This window comes from Podarcis cretensis (genome assembly GCF_951804945.1).
Source record: "Podarcis cretensis genome assembly, chromosome: 13".
NCBI lineage: Eukaryota > Metazoa > Chordata > Lepidosauria > Squamata > Lacertidae > Podarcis > Podarcis cretensis.
In genome coordinates, this window is record NC_137182.1 from 1,996,806 (window position 1) to 2,009,087 (window position 12,282).

The 12,282-nt window shown below is 43.3% G+C and overlaps 1 protein-coding gene across 2 annotated transcripts in view; it reads left to right on the forward strand.

Annotated features, from left to right (window-relative positions):
• The window catches only part of CORO1C (coronin 1C), a 73,846-nt gene that overhangs the window by 17,110 nt on the left and 44,454 nt on the right, over positions 1–12,282 (forward strand). The gene's annotated exons all lie outside the window — the stretch shown is intronic.

The window sequence follows — 12,282 nt, forward strand, 5'->3', positions numbered from 1 at the left end:
TCTCTTTCCATGTTCAACTCTGGCATCAGAAAACGCAGCTAGCTGCTCCCCTCTCCTTGGGGACTTGTTCTCATTCAGTAGCAGTGGGAACTGATGTTGATTAAGTTTTGGTATCCATATATGGGGGTGGGGCAATATGTGTTGCTTTTGAAGAAAGGCTATTTACCAACTTACATCTGCTAATGACTAATGTGGAAATGATGAAATGTTAACACTTTGCCTTAACAGACTGGATTTGCAAGGGCAGAAAATAGTCTTCCATACCTGCTGTCTTCTGAAATGTTTCTAATGAATCTCATGAACAAATAGGGTAGTCAATCCTTCCCCAACCTGGTGCCTTCCAGATGTTTGGACTCCAGCTGGGACTGGTGGCAATTGTATTCCAGAACATCTGGAGGGCATAAGGTTGTGGAAGGCTGGGAAGCAATAAAATACTATGTTGTGGTGGTTTAAAAATAAATTTGGCTTGCGAATAATAATAATAATAATAATAATAATAATAATAATAATAATAAAGTGGCTTGTGAAATGGCATTGAAATAGCTAAGAAAAGTCAGTGAGAAACTGAAATGGATGTTTCTGCCTTATTAATCTTGTTGCACTGGTAAAGAAAATTAGGTTATCTCAAAAGGAAAACATGCAGAAAAGTCTTATCATTTGCATACCTATCTCCTGCCTTGAATTATGGGAATATTTCCGCCCCCCCTGGCAGGGTTGTGATTGGGTCATGTTTGGGCTGGGTTCTGACCTGATTCTTCTGTTGAGTTCCTGCTGCAGAAAATGGGATCAGAATTCTAATCCTGAAGCTTCCTGCTTCCTGCACTGCCAGCTGCTGTTTTAAAAAAATAACAAGTCATTGTGTCCTTTGGGCTTTAAGTAGCCCTTTCTTTTTTCTTAAGCAATCTCTGCTTCTGAATCTCAGGGCAGCCCAGACCCTCCAGACCGCTGCCCAGGCTTGCATCCTGGGGAAGTCAGTTTGGTGCTGCTAACACAGCAAAAACAACACAGGAGGCAGCAGCAGCAGCAGCAGCTGCGAGGGATCAGCTGCTCCGCCTGATTGGCGTAAGTGACAAGTACTACAGGTTGCCTCCATTGGTGGGAGAGATCATTGTTTCTCATGGGTCAGCTGTGCCTGTCTTAAGCTGGGCAGCCCCCCAGTCAATAAGTGCTGGGGAGTTGGAGCATGGCTTTAGCCCCAGTGATTTTGATACTTCCAAGCCCCTAAGAGAGCCCTTTCCACATAAACTTGTTCACTCAGGAACCCTTGCACATTGCAGACAGTTCTGTGGCACACAACTCAGTTCCGGAGTGGCTTGTTTCAGGTCTCTTACGCCTTGCCGCTCTTCTGCTTGTATTGAGATATGATTGTTTGCAGCATGGTAAGATTGGTAGTTGCAGGCAAAGGGTCCTTCAGGAAAATTTATTGAGCGCTGCTGATCTTAATCTTAATCTGTGAGGCACCCAGGGTTCCCTGGAATGCAGCTTGGAAATGACTAGCTTAACCCACCCACATCTAAAGACACGCAACAGAAAAAGAAAAGTAGTGTAAAGGATCATGAAGTATAATCTTTGCACCACAGAAGACTGACCACATCTCAGTGGCAAAGCATGTACTTTGTGTGGGGAAGGTCCCAGGTCCAATCTCTGGCATCTAGGTAGACTGGGAGAGAAACCTGTCTCAAAATCCTGGCAAGAGCTGTTCCCTTGATCCGTGTAGACCAGGAGTCGGCAAACTATGGCCCAGGGGCTGGATGCGTCCCCCCAGACTCATAAATCTGGCCCGTACACTGTGGATGCCTCACCGCACAGGGACTGACTTCCGCGACGCTGGCGTGGCTTCTGGGTGGGCGGCAACGCAGCTGTGGCTTTGGATTGGCTGCAGGAAGTTCCTGCAACCAGTCTGAAGCCTCGCTGCATGCTGAGGTAAACCCAGCGCAGCCATGGTGGGCGGCTGGCGTGTCTGGGCCTCGTGATGGGCGTGTCGTGGGGCTTCAGCCGGAGCCTGGCGCGCCTGCTGGCCCCACGCCTGGCGCCCAGGTTGGTGCGGCTCCTGGTGGCATGCTCGACTGCGCTGGAGCAGCTGGAGCGCAAGCTGTGCGCCTCCTGGCCGGCGCTTTGCATTCACAGCCTGCCTGCTGACCTGGCCTCGGACGGCGGTCCGCAGTGCGTGGTGCACGCCATGTGGAAGCTCCGCGGGGACGGGCCGATGCTGCTTGTCAACAACGCCGGTCAGCGGGCATTGCCAAGACGCGCTCCTGAGCGCATGCAGAGTGCGTTCCTCCTCCAGGTCCGGAGGCAGCTGCAGGACCAGCTTGCAGGGCATTTATATTATTCAAAAATAGTCCGGTCCCCCAAAAGTTCTGAGGGACAGTGGACCGCCCCCCTGATGAAAAAGTTTGCTGAGCCCTGGTGTAGACAGTGCTGATTGTGATAGGCCAAGGAATCTGACTCCGTATAAGGCAGTTTCCTATGTCGTTATCTTATGTTAGATTGTTTTATCCTAACAGCAAGGATTGATGTAACAGATTAACCTAGAAACTGTGTCCTTATTTTTATATTTGGAAGTGGTGTGTGGATGCTGCTGCAGCAGAACATACCAGACTTCCTTTTGGGTGAGTTTAATTTTTCTAATATTATATCACATCCTCCTCCTAATATTTTAGCCTGACAAAAAATCCAGGTGCTCCTTTTAACACACTGAATGGACAGATAACCCATAATATGGTATTAAGGGAGCAAGGTGCTTCCTGGGAGCTCAGTGCATATCCACAGGGAATCAGGAATAAATACCCTGATGGCCAAAGTGCAGTGCAGGACCTTAGAATGCAAGAAGGAAAAGGCCTGCAGGCACTGGGATGATGTGGCAAAGGAATGCTTTCCTTTGCCAAGCTGATCTGTAATTTGGATTGTCCAAATCATCATTCAAAGCGAAATACAGATTTTGAGTTTTTCGTTTATCTCTGGCCCTGTGTAAACATCTCCCTTTTCAGAGGCAAAGCAGGATTTTTGCTCCTGTAGTGGCTTTTCCTGAAAGTCTTCCCTAGCAGGATGTATTTCCTCTTGCATAAACAGGTTGAAACTCCTCCAAGCTTCAGAAGTACATCTGTTTTCCTCTTTAGACAGTTCTTAAAAACAGGAAAATGTGCCAACTTTCAATCCATTTTTGTGACAAATGAAAACAACACTACAACCTATATGTTCAGATTAGACAGTCCTCCAAGCCATAATTTGGAGGACCAAGAGAATGCTGCAGGCCTGCATGCGCTCCCCTCTGCTCTCATGCACGGCCGCCTTCCTCCATTTCCAGGTTGCCGCGATGTCTGAATTGGGCAAACTGTGATTAGCTTTAATCTCCAAATCATGGTTTTCAAACCCACTTTAAATAATGGTATGGAGGCTATTTGAAAGAAGAGTTTGGTTAGTACAATCCAAAAGGAGTGCTTTCCATGGCACATTCCTGATCCTCCAAACCGTGGTGGAATACCTGAACTCTGGGCCTCCTGCCAGCAAAAGATAAAAGAGAATTAAAGTGAGTTTCATGTGAATGTAAAGCCTGCTTTGGTTGGAAAGCTGATTGTCAAGCTAGGAATGGTTGGGAATGATGGGAGTTGAAGGGGAACAGAAGGAGGGGTAAAGAACCTTTTTACTCCTTTCCTCCCACAATTACCTCTCAAGGTAGGCTGGTCGTAGGTTTCCACCACACCACCTTAGCACCTTCTACCCCCTGACAGGAGAGATTATTAGTGGTTCAAGGCAGGTATCCAGTAGGGGAGACAGAGAGAGCACCTAGCCTACCTGCCGCACTCTGGGGATAGCCAAATTTTTAAAAGAATTTTAAAAGGTAAGAGGCAGAACGTTGCATCAGGAAAACAACAATAACAAAACCTTTTAGTTCAAATGCGGGTGGCGCTGTGGTCTAATCCATAGAGCCTAGAGCTTGTTGATCAGAAGGTCGACGGTTCGAATCCCCGCGACGGGGTGAGCTCCCATTGTTTGGTCCCAGCTCCTGCCCACCTAGCAGTTTGAAAGCACGTCAAAGTGCAAGTAGATAAATAGGTACCTCTCCAGCGGAAGGTAAACGGCGTTTCTGTGTGCTGCTCTGGTTCACCAGAAGCGGTTTAGTCATGCTGGCCACATGACCCAGAAGCTGTCTGCGGATGTTGGCTCCCTCGGCCTATAGAGCGAGATGAGCGTGCAACCCCAGAGTCGTCTGCGACTGGATCTAACGGTCAGGGGTACCTTTACATTTACCTTTAGCTATTCTAATAGTTCTACTTACAAAGAGTTTTGGGGACCCAGGTAGGACTTTATTGACAATTGGCTGTTTCCTGACAATCACAAGCTGTGGGTCAGTTCATCAGGTCAAAGTCTGACATCCTTTGGAAGTTGAGGAGATGTCTATCACAGTGTTAACTTGCAACCAGATGTGGATTCAGGGAGGGAATTGATTTCTCAGCTAAGGCAGAATGGAGAATAAGGATTTAGGATCATTTGGTGCCTACTGTTGTGAAAGGGGATCACAACTTGTGTGGATGCTCCCTGATAAAGAATTTTGTGTCTTATTGCCCCAGCAAATGGTGCAATGAAAAGTGTTTGCTTTGTATCTCTTTTTAGTTTATGCTATATAAAATGCAGTATTTATGAACAAAAGCACTTGGAATTCCTTTCATCTTCTTACTGAATATAGTTAAGGAAACATTAGCCAGCTTGTGGACTAGTGTTGTTATTTGCCAGGGACAAAACTCCTTGTTCCAAATAGGAAGGGCCTTTACAATTTCTCCCATCTGCTTCCTCCTCTCCCTTTTCTCTCAGATACCCCACCCTCTGTAGCACATGGAACCATTGCATCTTGATAACTATGAACCAGCCTTGGTGCCAGTGGCTCTTCACACACCCCTCCCTCTGTCATCATGGGGGAGGGCATATGTTTCGCAACATGAAAAACCTAATTAGGTTAGAAAAATTGTCTTCAGGGCTTAAAATGGAGGCAGCAAAACCCCTCTTGCTTTCAGACACTAGGTAACCTTTGTTTAATTTTTCATCTGAACTTTATTGGATGCATTTCAGGGGATCCATCATTTGTTCTTCTCATAACTGGAATCTGCATGTTTCTTCTGTCTGCTGCTCTGTACTTCTCATACACCTCCTTTGTTTTGAAAGGGAGCCAAATCAACATGACTGTGATTCAGAGCCAAGAATCACTCCCTTGGCTATGGAAATGAAGGCTTGGAGAGGCTGTGGAGCATGTGTGTGTTCATCTTGCACAGTTTCTGTTGAGCGTGCTGTGGCTTCATAACAGGAAAACCAAGGGAGAAAGGGGTGTGTGGGTGTGTGTGTGTGTGTGTAAAGGAAAATAGTCATTTTGTAAATTTTCTCCCCATTATTAGAAATGACACTTCCTCAGCTATTTTAAGATTACTAGGGGTTTTTTGGGAGGGGGGCGGGTGGAAACATGGACAGGTGGCATTTAATCAATTGAAAAAATGTAGTCTTACATATTCACATATAAGAAGTTTGTACCTACAACTAAAAAGGTCATGTATGAATGTGTGATTTTTGAAAGGTCCTTTTTGAGGTAAGATGATATAGCCTTCTTACCCAGGGCATTAGTACACCTTGGTTTTCCTATTTACTGAGGTATTAGAGATTCTGGCCAACTTTCGCTCACTTCCTCCTTGTGCAGTGACTGTAAATATAGTTTTGGTGTGCAGGTTTAGCGTTGCTTGCGTGAGACAGCTTCATTTCTGACTTGCTTGTTGTAAAACATCAGATTTATATAGCTTTTGGCAAGCCTTGTGGGAGGAAATCTAACCAGTGGATGTTCTTTCAAAGCTGTTATGAAAATGTACTGGCCCAAGTACAAGTCTTGCCTTGCCTATCTTATCATGATGACAAAATGCATGCATAAATGAGTCACCACAAACCAGGCAGCCAGAGCAAGAAGGGTGTTCCTGCAAGGGCACAGTATCTGTCAAGTGAGTGTGTAGCTGAGTGGGGAGAGCCATTGTGCTGTGCCATTGCAACACCCCAGGGCTGGAGAGCGCTGTTTCCATTTCCCATCCTTTATTCCACTGGTTGAGTAGCTTGGAGAGCATAGACTGGGATTCTTCCTAGATTTTAATTTGGGAGAGATGGCTCAAAAGTCTGTCTTTTCAATATGACTTCTTGGTTCCTGAAATTCATTCTGATTGTTCAGATAAAATATATTGGATAGAATTCTACAGGATGTGTTGCTAGTGTGTGAAAACAGTCAAGATCCAAAGATCTCCAGGCATGCACCTCCAGATGGTAGAGGTGTCAGATGCCATCCTGGCACCCAGGCATCTTCACTTGGTAGCAAGTGGCCGATATCCAGGTGCAAAATGCGCCTGACAAATTTCGAACACTGGAGGCAAGTTGCGTCCCAAGATGAATTTTTCAACATTGAGCTATGGGAGAAATGAACTAAAGACTTGTCTGTTTGTTGTTGTTTAGTCGTTTAGTCGTGTCCGACTCTTCGTGACCCCATGGACCAGAGAACGCCAGGCACTCCTGTCCTCCACTGCCCCCCGCAGCTTGGTCAGACTCATGCTGGTAACCTCGAAAACACTATCCAACCATCTCGTCCTCTGTCGCCCCCTTCTCCTTGTGCCCTCAATCTTTCCCAACATCAGGGTCTTTTCCAGGGAGTCTTCTCTTCTCATGAGGTGGCCAAAGTACTGGAGCCTCAGCTTCACAATCTGTCCTTCCAGTGAGCACTCAGGGCTGATTTCCTTCAGAATGGAGAGGTTTGATCTTCTTGCAGTCCATGGGACTCTCAAGAGTCTCCTCCAGCACCATAATTCAAAAGCATCAATTCTTCGGCGATCAGCCTTCTTTATGGTCCAGCTCTCACTTGTCTGTTAGTCAGCAACAAATCTGATGGTTTTCAGCAGTGTCTATGCTTCTGACTACTAGACATGTGTGGGATTCTACTATTAGCCTCCCACATACCTTTAAATGAGAGAGTCCCAAGTAAATGATTCTGAATGAATTATAGATGTTAGTAATCATCAGCCCAAGACCATAGAAAGGATCTAATCTGAGCATATATCTACAGTGCAAAGTTCTATTGGTTTTAAACTGGTTTGACTACCATGGCTCCCTTTGTTCCTTCTCCAGAGAGTTGTGGGAATTGTGAGTGTTGAGTCACCGTGTTGAGAACTCTGCTTGTGATATCTGGCCCCCTCCCACAGAACATGCTAACATTCAGTTGGTAGTGGGAATAACTGTTATTCCTCTAAATGCCTCTTCAAAACCCACCTTTTCCAAAGAGACTTTGACAGAACCCCTTCTTTTATTGGCTTACTAATCAAATTTATATCTCACCCTCCCAAAGGCACCTAGTGTGACAAACAAGTGATAAAACAATTTTCTAAAAAAAACAAGTCCAGTTCATATACAAGCCGAGAAAGATTTCAGTTTAAAGGTTTGTTGAAAGAGGAAGGTCTTTCAAGGGAAGGGAATTCCAAAAGGGCATTGTGTGGAAGCTCCTGCAAGGAGGGCCTCACTTGCAGAGCTCAGTGACACCTCATATCCCACAGCAACCAAGCATAAGTAGGTGCAACTGAAATAAATGCCTGTTCTTCCCCAGTTTGTCCCCTCTCTTCACTTTCTTGCCTCCTTTACAGTATTGGTTGCTTAAAGCAGGGACATCTACTCTTCACACTTTGCAAAGCTCGGTGCATGAAGAGGAGAGGTCTGTGCTGTTAATGTGCCCATTGATTCTTTGCCTTATGACAGGATGGCCTGAACTTCAGACATGCATCCCTAAGCAGTGTTTGAAATTCGCCAGGCGCGTTTTGCAACTGGCGTTTTGCAGGCCCAATTGCGACCACATGGAGATCTCTGTATGCCAGGTTAGCAACTGACATCTCTATCTGGCCAACTCCTCCAGCCTTCCTAAGCAGGTGAGCAGAAGTGTTTATTTATTGCATTTATGTCCCACTTTTTTGTCCATGGTTCACTCCCCTTCTCAATTAATGCTTCCAGCAACCCATTGATTGAGGTAGGTTAAGATGCTGTGGCTGGCCCAAGGTCACCCAGGGAGCTTCATGACTTGAGTGGGGATTTGAACCCTCATCTTCCAGGTCATAATCTGACACACTAACCACTACACCCCATTGGCTTCCTAGAGTATTTCTGCTGTAGTATGAGCTAAATTAAGCGGGTAAATAAGTATTGGGAAAGCAAAATGTTACTTGGAGAAGGATCTGAAATACTTTCCTTGAAGATTGAATTTGTTTTGTTCTGAATTGTTTTATTTGATGTTTTCATGTGTTGTAAACCACTTTAAGATTTTTTCTTTAAAATATAAAGTGGTATAGAAATTAAATTAATAATAACAACAACAACACATTTCATTGGGTGGGGGGTGAGAATGGCACTTAGACATTCAATTGTGGCTACCTAACCTTGGTTTCAGGTGCCTTTTGGCAATTAGGTTATGTATCTGAGTTTCTAACACCGTTAAGAAATACTTGACAGTGACTGAATTTACATATTTACATAGATGGTTTGCTGTGAACATGCAGATGGTTCCCACTTTGTTGCTCCTTTCATAGGAACAACAAGCCAGGGTCCCTGGCCTAGCGTTACATTCGAACCAAGAACAAGGCTTTGTTTTGCTCCAGATAGCAACCCAAAGCTTGCTTTTGGCTTATCAGTCATGGTTTGTGATTTGTTGCTCCCATTAGCGGAGGAGCGAGGGAGGAGCCATCTGCACACTGAAGGCAGACTATTCACCCTGGTTTATTGTGATGGCCAGTCTGTCTTTTTGAAAACCTCCAAGGAAAGCAATTCCGAAGACTCGGTGTTTCATTACTCTTATTTAAACCATAACAAGGTGATGCCTGAGGAAGAAAATGTCAGGCACATATACACGGATATTGAATGCAGTAGTCCGTGGCATGCATATTTGTGGTATGATAAGGTAAAAGCACATAAAGCGTTTAAAAATCACATTGTTAGAAAAGCATTGTTTAATGTTTGGATAAGATATAAGGATTTGTTGGAAAAGAAAACCCCAAGATGGTTGTCACCAATGGAAGCAAAGGCACAGAAAAAACTCAATATGGAGGCCAAATGGCCGAAATATTGGGAAATTTTGGAACAAGATGGAGACAGAATAAAATTGCAGAGCTTTGAAAATAAAGTGCGAGATTGGCTTCATTAATTACCAAATAATGGAGGCATATAATTCGGATAAAAAAGTTGGCTTCCAGGTGGAAAAATCAAAATTGGAAACAGAATTGTTTGATCCAAAAATTAAGCATTTGTCAAGAATGTATAACTTGTTGCTGAGATGGAACACTCAGGATGAAATGGTGAAATCAGTTATGATTAAATGGGCACAAGATGTTGGACATAACATAATGATGGCTGCCTGGGAACAGTTATGGACCACAGGTATGAAATTTACGGCATGTAATGCCCTAAGAGAAAACTTAATGAAAATGATTTACAGGTGGACACCAGTCAGGCTTGCAAAAATTTACCATTTGCCCGATAATAAATGTTGGAAATGTAATGAGATAGAAGGTACATTCTTTCACTTTTGGTGGACATGCCCAAGGATTAAGACATTCTGGGAGATGATTTATGACGAAATGAAAAAGGTATTTAAATATACCTTCCTGAAGAAACCAGAGGCCTTTCTCCTGGGCATGGTCGGCCAACTGGTGCCAAAGAAGGATAGAACGTTTTGCAACAACAGCAGCAAGAATACTCATCGCAAAATATTGGAAGACACAAGATCTACCCACCCGGGAAGAATGGCAGATGAAGTTGATGGACTACATGGAATTGGCGGAAATGACTGGCAGAATCCGAGACCAGGGAGAAGAGTCGGTGGAAGAAGACTGGAAAAAGTTTAAAGACTATTTACGGAAATACTGTAAAATTAATGAATGTTAGAAAAATGTTGGAATGAAGTTATATGGGTTTGGTAGAAATGTTATAAGGAATTAAGGATAAATAGATTAATAGAGTATTAAAGGGAAAATAAGGTTAGAATGTGTTTAGATAATTATAGGATTAAAAATAGAGGAAGATGGAAAGGAATTGCTGAAAAAATTAGAAGTGGAATACAAAAAGGGAGGTGTGAGGAGGTCGCGGAAATAAGGGAATGAAAGATAAGATATTGAAATTATTTGATGTGTTTTAAATTGTGTTTGTTTTGTTTTGTTAGTTTAATGTTAGTGTTTTGTTAGTGTAATGTATAGTGTTTTTTTGTTTTTTGTTTGTATTGTATTGTATTGTATTGTATTGTATTGTATTGTATGGTTTTTATTTTTTGTAGTGTTTAAATTGTTGGAAAAGGTAATAAATATTATTTTTTTAAAAAATGAATGCAGTAGTCCGTTCCTGGTTTGCCATCGTTTCCGCCCACAAGTAGTTTTGCTGTTGATAAAAGGTTTTTTGTGTGTGTGCTAATGAGCCATCTGCTCTGCTGTTTGTAAAAGTATAAAATTCCCACTAATGTAATTTTTTAAAAAAGATGTCACCACAGAGTTGCCTAAGACTCTTGGATTAAGAGAGATGGAATCTTTCACCTTTGGATCACTGTCTTGAACTCCATTCAGGTCACTACTAAATGTTTGTCCTTACAATTTGGCAGCTGTTTGGTCTGTGTGGAACCAGCTGGTAGCCTATTCCCAGGTGGACCAGCTGTACCTGAGACACACTCCATGACTGGCTCCTTGTTACCAGTCTCTGCAGAAAGGGTTGGGCAGTCCTCCTCCTAGCTATAGGGCAGGGCTTTAGTAAGTTTCAGGTGCTTTGGAGAATTGCCTCCGTTGTAGTTGGCCTGGTAGCTTTAACAAGCTTTATTGTTTCAGGGTTAATGTTACAATCTCTGTGTGTAGTATCAACACACTGCGTATAAAGATGTCTGACTTGGAACAAAGCAAAGCACCTCTCAGAAACCTGGGTGCTTCAGAAATCGTGGCTGCATTTTTAGAACGCTACCAAAAATGTTGAGATTTTGCTGGAAGCTGATAGAACTCTAAAGCATTTTCTCTTGTTAATAATGCAGCGTGCACTACAGATGAGTGTTATGTACTAAAGTTCTCACCCTGGGCTTCCACATCAGTTACTTTAGGCGGGAAACCCTGGGTGGTTGTTGCTACAATGTTGACAGCCGTCTGCCTATAAAAGCAGGCCGGCTGAGCTGTTTGCTGTTCAGTTCTGTCCAGCTTACAAATAAAGAGCTGCTCTGGAGAAATCGCTGTGTCGTCTGTTATGTTCGCCCACAACTTAACAGAGCTTTTGCAATTTAGTATTTCCATGTTTTGCTTAGTTGATTCACATTCTTAACTGTAGATGTACAGGCCATTAACTTCACTCACAAATTTACCAAAAACAGATTATCTTTGTTTAGGTTCAATCACACAAGCAGTTAAGGGTTGCTGTTTTTTTGTTTTGTTTTTAAAAAGGGGATCTGTGTGTGTCAAGAACACTTCCCTAATCCTTATTTTCAGGCAGATTTGTGTGTAATGGCCCACACCTTACGTGGGGTGGGAGGAGGCAGCATTTGATTTGATGGTTTGGTAACCAGAGGTTTCTGTCAAGGACCTTGCGCTTAAGCACTTTTTTTAGTTCTTGCTTGGAATTTTGTGAAATCCTAATCAGGGGGAGGATGTTCCCAGTAGTTTTCAGCAGGGCTGGTGCTGAGGTCATTTGACATGTCAAATAGTATGACCGGTTGTTTGTCGGTGGTCAGATATTCTATGCAGCCACAATGCCATGGCTAATCAGAGAACCTTACCTAACATTGAGTTAAAATAATTCAGTTAAATGTTTTGCTTCTATTGCATCACAATAAGTTAGCTAATTTATAATTGTAATTAGCATAAGTATCATAACCTGCTGATAATTCTATTTTTATTGTTCTGATAAAGATAAAGCTTTTTATGTACTCAACCAACACTGGACAATATTTGATCAGACAATTGATCATGGTTTGTTTTGCACGGAGTTGGTTTGTTTGTTGGTCTGGTCAAATGTCCAAATGTAGTCTTAGGTGGTGACTTTGGAGAGTATCGTTTTTGGCAGCGTTCTTGATTCTCATGAGATTGTTGCCAGTCATGTTGACTAAATTGGACGTCCTCCCCACATGCAATCATGGATACTTGTTCTTTCCTTCTTCTGAGTTTTGGCATATTTCTAGTGTTACTGCAATGTTTTTGGGAAAGGTTCCTATTCTGAAACATAATGAAGACAAATGAAGGGTGCAAGCATCAATGTGCTTACTCCACAGTAGCC